Source organism: Alligator sinensis, unplaced genomic scaffold (assembly GCF_000455745.1).
Source record: "Alligator sinensis unplaced genomic scaffold, ASM45574v1 scaffold324_1, whole genome shotgun sequence".
NCBI lineage: Eukaryota > Metazoa > Chordata > Crocodylia > Alligatoridae > Alligator > Alligator sinensis.
In genome coordinates this window covers 1709318-1717599 of record NW_005842188.1, presented here as the reverse complement: position 1 = coordinate 1717599, position 8282 = coordinate 1709318, and the positions used below count along the sequence as shown (strand labels likewise).

General features: G+C 55.9%; 1 protein-coding gene across 1 annotated transcript in view; it reads right to left on the bottom strand.

Moving 5' to 3' along the window:
* The window catches only part of CCDC70 (coiled-coil domain containing 70), a 26379-nt gene extending 20646 nt beyond the window's left edge, over window positions 1-5733 (bottom strand). Inside the window, exon 1 of the mRNA XM_006026290.1 lies at window positions 5698-5733. The gene's annotated coding sequence lies outside the window, so the exon portion shown is untranslated. The remainder of the gene's footprint in view (window positions 1-5697) is intronic.
* Between the last annotated feature and the right edge of the window lie 2549 nt (window positions 5734-8282).

Below are 8282 nucleotides of genomic sequence, written 5' to 3'. Positions count from 1 at the left end.
GGCTCGTCCAGGTGCTCCCCCAGCTGCTCCCGCCAGCACTGCCTGCCTGTATAGTCTATAGCTGAATAAGATTCAGGGCTGAATATCTTCAGATTCAACCGAATCAAATCGGGACAGTGATTCAAATCTATGAATCAACTCACTGTCTCTCCGAATCTGAAGTGAATGCTTTCCACTTTGCACAGGCCTAATGCACATGTAGACACAACCTAGCACTAAGTTTACTGCCCAGTCTGTCCAGCCCCAGGGCTCCTGGCAGGGAGCCTCTCCTGCTCCAGGGCTGGGCTGCAGACTGGAAAAGCCTGCAGACATTTTGTGCTCTGGGGCACATACATCAGGAGCCTAAAGGAGTCTGTTCATTCCATAGAAGCACTGCAGGCCCCATGTGCCCCCCTGGACAGGACACAGGTTGCCTCTTCCTGCCTTAGCTGGGAGCTAGAGCTGCTGCCTGGCCACTGAAGAGCCACACAGATGCTCGGGCACCCTCATCAAGTCAGGTAGGTGCTGAAAAGGGCTGCAGCCTGCTGCATGCCATGGCCAACCCTGATAGCTCCTCAGGGCTGCTTGCTGGCTGTCTCTGGCAGGAGGACCAGCAACAGCTCCCTGATGCTCACCCCCAGGTGCCTGCCCTGCTACTGCAGGTGCTGTGGGGCACAGCCTCAGTTGCGTGGCTCCCAGCCCCTTGCTGTGCCCCTGTGCTGGATGCTGCTGGCAGCTGCATCCTCCCTGTCAAGTCCTGTCCCCACCTATATGTACACACCTGTGCCATCCACCCGGGACCCCAACTGGAGCCAGGAGGAGATTGGGGACTTTGTGGCACTCTAGGGCAATGCAGAGATCTAAAAGCAGTTTGCATGGGATGGGCACTTGAACACCCATATTTATGAGGCATTGTTGGGAAGGATGTGGTAGTGTGGACACTCTCAGTCACTGTGGCAGTAATGCATAAAGATCAAGGCCTTGTGGGCACAGTGGGTGGCTATGACTGACCACAGTCATCAGTCTGGTCATGCCTGCAAGACCATGCTCTTTATGTGGCAGATAGCCAATATTTTGCTGCCCCAGGAACCAGGCTGCAACCCTGCAGTTTTCACCAGTAGGGGTGGCCTGCCCTGCCCTGCCCCTTCTGGTGATGTGTTACTGGGCACTCAGCACCCCACCCTGCCCAGCTCCCCAGTTGATATATCCACTAGCCACTTGGGAAGCCCTGGCCAGCAGCTGCCTCAGTCCCTGCATAGTCCCAGACCCCATCACAAGGAGCAGCTGGCCATGTCACCACCAGCACCAGCTACTCCACAGAGAGGAGAGTACCTGGCCAGATGCCAGCACACAGCATACCGTGGGCCGTGGACACTGGGTGCAGCTGGACTCTATTGCCAATGGGGAGGCCCATGCTGAGCCACTAGCCACATAAGCCCCAGCCATGTGGTAAGTCCTGCACTGGGGGAAGGGCCCTCCCAGCTCCAGTCCCTGCCCCTGCCCATATCCCCAGCCCTGGCCCTTGCCTCTGGCCTCTGCTTGTGCCCCCTCCTCCCCACCTGGCCCAGCTGCACTCCTCTGGCCCTGGGTTCCCCCCCACTCCAGCATGCAGAGAGGTGGGACACAGTTCAAATCTTTATTCAGCAGCCCCTGTCCCCACAGCTGTGTGGGCACAGGCCTCACACACACTGAGGAAGATATTGATGCTGGTGGCAATGGCCTCCTCAGTAGTGGGGGGTAGGGACATGTAGCACTTCCAGAGGTAGCCCTCCAGGTGGTGGCAGAGTTTGTGGGGAAGCCTGGGCTTGCCCCCCATGCTGCTGTAGCTCAGGGTCCCAAACCAGGAGTGCAGGTGTGCCCAGGGCACCAGGAGGATCAGCAGCAGTAGGGCGTAGTGGCTCAGGCACCTCTCAGCCTGCACCAACAGCTCATCATACAGCACCTGAGGCACATGCAGCAGGGGCACACTTAGGGCACAGCAGTGGCATGGGGCAGGGGGCTGCCCCAGGAACCCCCCAGGTGAGGCCTTCAGCAGGGAAGGTGGTGGCATGGCCAGCCCCTTGCCCCAGTTATCTATGCGCCCACTAATAGGCTGCCTGTGGCCAGCACCCAACAGCCCAGGGGAGGGGGTGGGGGGGGGGGGGCCTGGCCAGAGGCTGCCTGGGCCCAGGCCTGCCCAGCTGGACTTGCCATGGTCCCCGAGCATCCATGCATGGTCAACCCCTGATCTGAGCCTGGGCAGTGCACGGCCCTGGTGCAGAGCATCTCATCTTTGAAATGTTGCAAACGCTCACAAAAGGCTTCTGTCTCTTGCCTCTGCAGGGGCAGCATCTGGACATGGGGGAGAGGCCACTAGCCCCAGCAGGGATGCAGGTTCTGGGTCATTGCCATCCAGTGCTGGAGCCCTCTGCACGTGCTGGCGCACACAAGATCAGACTTTCCTGCTACAGCAGCTAGTAGAGGTAAAAGAGAAGTGGGAGGCATGGGTGCAGGCCTGGCAGGGGGAAAATATCACCCAGGAGACTGTCCAGGAAGATAAGTGGGACTGGGCAGAGCAGGAGTTCTGGGATGAGCTCCTGCCCCTGGAGCAGAAGTGGATCCAGCTGCTCAGGCAGCAAGTGGCCATCCTGGCCCAGGCAGTGGAGGCCATGGATGATGACTACTGGACCCTGGACACCCTCCTGGGCCTGGCAGTCCTGTGAGTATCCCCCAGTGCCTGGCCTCCATCCATGGCCCTGCAGGGCTCCTGGTAGTCCCCTGCCACCCCACAGCAGGCCCCTGCCTGGACCTGGGAGGAGGTTCTCTGGTGGCTCCTGCCCACAGGAGCCCCTGGCCCTGCCCCTGCCCCAGGTCTGCCACCACCCACTTGGTCGCAGGCCCACCACTCATGGAGCTGGAGGTGCCAGAAGTAGCACCACAAGAAGGGGATGTTGGCCCTGCTGGCCTTGGACTGAGGCAACCAGAATGGGAGCCACCTGCTCCGGAGGAGACCCAGCTGATGTCACCCAGGGACAAACTCCCCACCTGTTGTGGTCGCCATGGCACCTGGATCCATGGGAGGGACAGTGAGAGGCTGGGGTGCTGGGCACCTGCCCCCCAGGTGACCCCACCCCATGGCCCCCCACTCTGGGACTCACAGAGACTGAGACTGTTGTACATAGTTTTTACACTGGGAAGTGTTTTTTTTTTATTGTTGGTGAGTGTGGAGGGCGGTTGGTGAGTGGGGAGGATGGTGGAATAGCTCTGTTGGTTGAGTAGGGAGGGGGATTTATGTGTTGGGGAATGTGGGGCACGGGGACTCTGTGTGTTGAGAGGGGAGAGATGGGGGCTGCGTGTTGTGAGGAGAATAAAGAGTTTTTGGTTCAATATGTACCTGGGCCTGAGAGTGGTGCTTGGGGTGGGCAGGGGGTGTGTGGGCAGTGGAGCAGGCGGGCTAGATGGGGGAGTATTCTGGGAGGTGGTCCACAAGAGCCTCCCGCACATGGTGCCCTGGCCCCCACTGATGAATGCATGGCTCACCTGGGCCCTTGCCGGGGGGGACCTGCTGTTGCTGCTCCTGCTGCAGGTCATTCTCCCACTGCCAGGCTGCCTTTTCCTGGTGCACATCCTCTGCCCAGGCCTCCTTGAACAACTTTCCCCAGGCCTCGCAAATATTGTGCAGCACAGAAGCTGCTATGATGACCTGGGGGAGGTTGTTTTTGGCCACTTCAAGGCAAGCGGTAAGGGACTGCCAGTGGTCCTTTAGGTGGCCAAAAATGCACTTAGTGAGGGTGCAGGTCTGTCTGAGGCGCTAATTAAAGTGGGCCTGGTGGGGGCCCAGGTGCCTGGTGTAGGGCTTCATCAGCCATGGGAGGACTGGGTACACTGGGTCCCCGATGAGCAGGGGTGGGATAGTCTCCACCAGTGTGCCCTGTCCAGAGTTCCTGAATGTGTGTGCATTGCAAGCCCTGCCTGCCCAGCCAGTGCTGAAGTGGGTAAAGGTCCCCTGGTGATTGATGACCATCTGCAAAACCACCGAGTAGAACCCACTGCAGCTGAAGTAGGGCCGGTTTCCATGGTATGGGCAGGTCACTGGAATGTGTGTCCTGTCCAGGGTCCCAATATACTGGGGGAACCCCAGTGCTTGGAATCCTGTGACCACTGCCTGGGGATTGCAGACGTGGAGGATGGTGTCCACCAGCATGTCCTGAAGGGCAACATACACCTCCAGGGAGGCCTCCCCAGTGGTGTCCTTGCTTACCCCAAACAAGTGCCCCACATACAGCAGGCTGATGAGAGTGACCAACTTGAGTGCCAGGGTCAGGCGGTTGTTGGTGGGGAAGGCCAGGCACATGACAGTGTCCTAGCATTGCAGGTGGGGCTGGAGCTGGCAGAGCAGGTTATGAAGATGGCCTGGGTGATGCAAGAGGCATCAACCCCACTACTCATCATCCCGGTTGTGTTGCACCAGGTGCTGCCACCAGTCCCAACAGGTATATCAGGCACAGAGATGGCAGGACTGGAGAAACCAGGAAGGCAACAGTGGCTCTGGTGGTGGCCTCCTGGATCCCATCATCAGCATGGCTGGAAGCAGCAGCTGCACAGTGGTGGGGGCCCTGTGGGGTGCATGATGGGTGGGCAGGCAGTCATTGCATGTGGGTGAGCCGGGTAGAGCGAGATGGCCGTAAGTCAGGTGACGGTGACTTCAGCAGGCCATCAGGGTGACTGAGGTGGCCAGCAGAATCAGAACACCCTGTCCCTCACTGCCAGAACAAGGGGCTGGGGAAGCCATAGCTCAGAAATGCAGAGGGGACATGAACAGAGCTACCACATGCTACCTTTGTGGGTGCCATACTGCTCATCTGAGCACTGGAACTGGCCGGCCAGAGATCACAGTGTAGGGCTGTGTTTTAAAGATGGTTGCCAAGTGCTGGCAGCTGGGACCGGAGGCTGGAGCTCCACCCAGTGTCCAGGGGCACATGGTAGGGCTGGAGCACTAAATCTAGTGCCAGGTCCCTGCACGTGTAGACACCTGCCCAGAATTGCTTATTGCACATTAAAGCTAATGCACAGTAAATCTAGTTATGGTTAATTGCTCATAGAGTCATAGTGTCACTGTGGGATCCTGTAGGAGGGCCGTGATCTCCTCAAGGCCCCCTTCCCGTGCCAAGTTGGCTCAAGGACACCCTCAGATGCTCTTCCACCACGTCTTTGATGATACAATATAAAGGAGGCTGCCTTTTCTGCCCTCTTGGTCACGTCTTGCTGTAGTCTCTGCCCTGTGGACTCCCGGACCCCTCATGGGTCCCGCTCTACAAGTGGGCACTTCCAGGGCACCCTAGCCTTAGGGGCTATGCATGGCTCCTACCACCCCAATACCATGCCCCAAGCCTTGCAGATGTGATGGATGTTATTCTGTCCCTCTCTGTCTTCATGCACCCCCTTTGCTGGGGCCTCCTCAGCAATGCTGCCCCCTTCTCTCCAGGGCCTCCTCAGCAATGCTGCCCCCTTTTCTGGGGCTTCTCAACTGCCCCTCTCTGGGGCTGGGCTCTGTGCACCCTGAATGCTGTGCCCTCACTGGTGCTGGGGTTTTCACACTGCCATGAGTCCCCTATGAGGCCTCCTCCAACCCCTAATAGCCTCACCCAAACCACCAGTGATAAACAGCAACACAAAATGCAAGCCCATCGGCTATAACTTAAACAGAAGCCGCCCAGCCATAACAATGCTCAAGCCTACCGGGAAATACTCCATCCCTTCCATAAGACAGCTCCTTCCTCCATGGTTGCTGGTAGGGAACTGCCTCTAGTCTCAGCTCCTTGGGTTTATAAGGGAGCCAGGCCCTGCCCCTTTCAATCATCTGACCACTGGCAGGTGTGATCTCTTCTAGCTCCAGTTGCCCTGGCAACCCACAGCTGGGCTCTTATTCATTGCTAGGGCGCTTTCCCTGGCAGTTTTTCCCTCTTTAGGAGCAGGGCACCTAAGTGCTCTGAGACACATAGATTCATAGTTTCATAGATTGTAAGGCTGGAAGGAACCTGGAAAGATCATCAGGTCCAGCCCCCTGCACTAGGCAGGAAAGACAGTTGGGGTCAGGTAACCCCAGCAAGATGACTATCCAGGATCCTCTTGAAGATTTCCAGGGTAGGCAATTGCACCACCTCTGGAGGGAGCTTATTCCACAGTCTGGACACGCTAACTGTGAAGAAGTTTTGCCTCATGTTGAGCCTGAAATAGTCTTCCAGGAGTTTGTGCCCATTATTCCTGGCTTTCCCCAAGGGGGCACTGGTGAACAGTTGTTCACTGAGTCCTTGTGTTTCCCAATGTAGCAGTAAGCTGCTACCAAGTCCCCTCTCAGCCTTCTCTTTTTTAGACTGTATAGTCCCAGGTCCCTCAGCCTTTCCTCGTATGGCTTGCCATGCAAGTCTCTGATCATACAGGTAGCTCTTCTCTGGACTCTTTCAAGCTTTACCACATCCTTGTTAAAGTGCAGTGCCCAGAACTGAACACAGTACTCCAGCTGCAGTCTCACCAATGCTGGGTAAAGTGGAAGAATCACTTCCTTGGTTTTGCACACACAAACAAGCCCAGTATCTATCTAAATAGTATTTATCTAGATCTATCTAGTATCTAATAGAGGGTTTATTTTTACTAGAAAGACCTAAAGCTCAGATCAATCATGTACAAATTTTCTTGGAAATAAAAGATGAAGTACTAATTTAGTGTTAGGACTGCCACAATAACTTGATCTGAATCCAACAGAAGGAATTTGGAGTAAACTGAAGTAGTCCTTCAAATAGTTTTCAGCAGAGACTGCAAACTGTGGATGTCCAGAAGAAACTGTCTCCCTTCTGCCGATTCCAAAGAGAATGCATTGCTTCCAGAGGATACAAAAAGTAGCACAAAGCCAGAGAAAAAACCCTTTCCTTTTGTTTTCTGTAGTTGAACTAAAATCAGATACCCAAACAGATAGACTAGACACATGGAGCTGAAGTGACAGAGGCTACGCAGAAGTGTTCTGCCTCTGTTGCCCTGATCTCCCTTGCACCCAGTGTAGGGTGTAACCTGCTGCCTCTTGTGGGACAGTCCTACCCACTCAGGGGTTACTATTCACCCCAGGACAGGAGTAAAAGTGTAGAAGGAAACTCCATAACTTCAGGCACAATAGGGAGCTAAATCATAGAATCATAGACAATTAGTGTTGGAAGGGACCTCAGAAGAACTTCTAGACCGAACCTGTACTCAAAACAGGATTATGCCCACCTGGTCTTGAGAAGGCACTCTTGTGCCACCTTGGGGTGTGCACTCGAGATTGGCTGCTGTGTTTGTTCCAGCAATCTCAGAGAGGGCCCACGATCTCCCTGAGGGAAACCCAGAAACTCTCCTGCTGTGACTTTGATTTTTCTTTCAGTGGTGGGCTCCCCTCCTGTGGTCCCTTTTGGATCAACTACACTTCCTGTGGGGCTCCGTGGGGCTCCACATCCCCTACACCCCATCCATGTGCCAGCCTCTAGGACGGCCACTTGATGTTTGGATGGCTCGCCCTCCAGTGTGAGCTCTTCATTCTCTCTTCATCAGCTGGGCTACAGATGACTCTTCCCAGCCCTATGTCTCTTCGGGATGTTAGGCTGTCCCAGCTCTTCTGCTGGGCCTTTTGTTATGGCCTGGCTGCCTGCCATGGTATCCTGGCTGCTCCTAACCCTGGAGCATTGCCCGTGGCTCTGACCCTTGTCTCAGGGTCCCTCTGGGCAATCCCTGAAAGCAAAAGAAAAAAATGGAATAAATTAATAGAAAGGTCAAGGGGTAGGGCCTTGGCCTGTCCCCACTCACTGGCCTGGCGTCAGTGGCTCCTGCAGTCCCCCAGCACCATCTTTGCTCCTTTCCCTCAGAGCAGATCCCTCCAACAGCTCCGTCTCTGGATCCCTTGTTGGTTGCCGGCACCACCCGTGCCTGGTGCAAGGAAGCACCCTTGCTGCCTACTCCCCGCAGTGCTTCCCCCTCAGCCTTCTTGACACCAGCTTTTATTTCAGCTGGGCGGCATCCTGAGATGATGTCATCTGCCTGTGCCAGCTCTAACCAGAAATAAATGTGGCTCACAAACTGTGCAGGTGCTCTGTGCTGGGATGGCTTGCCTGTCTCTTCCTGGCCCAAAACAGGGAAGTTCGCCCTGACTTCAGGGCTTTTCTTGCAGGGACGGGCTCTCCCCATCCCAAGTCCTGCTGCGGGAGGGGTCTTTCATGCCAGTTTCCGTCCCCCTGGGACAAGGACTATCCCCAACTATATCATCCCAGACAAGGCTTTGTCTAGCTACATCCAAGGATGGA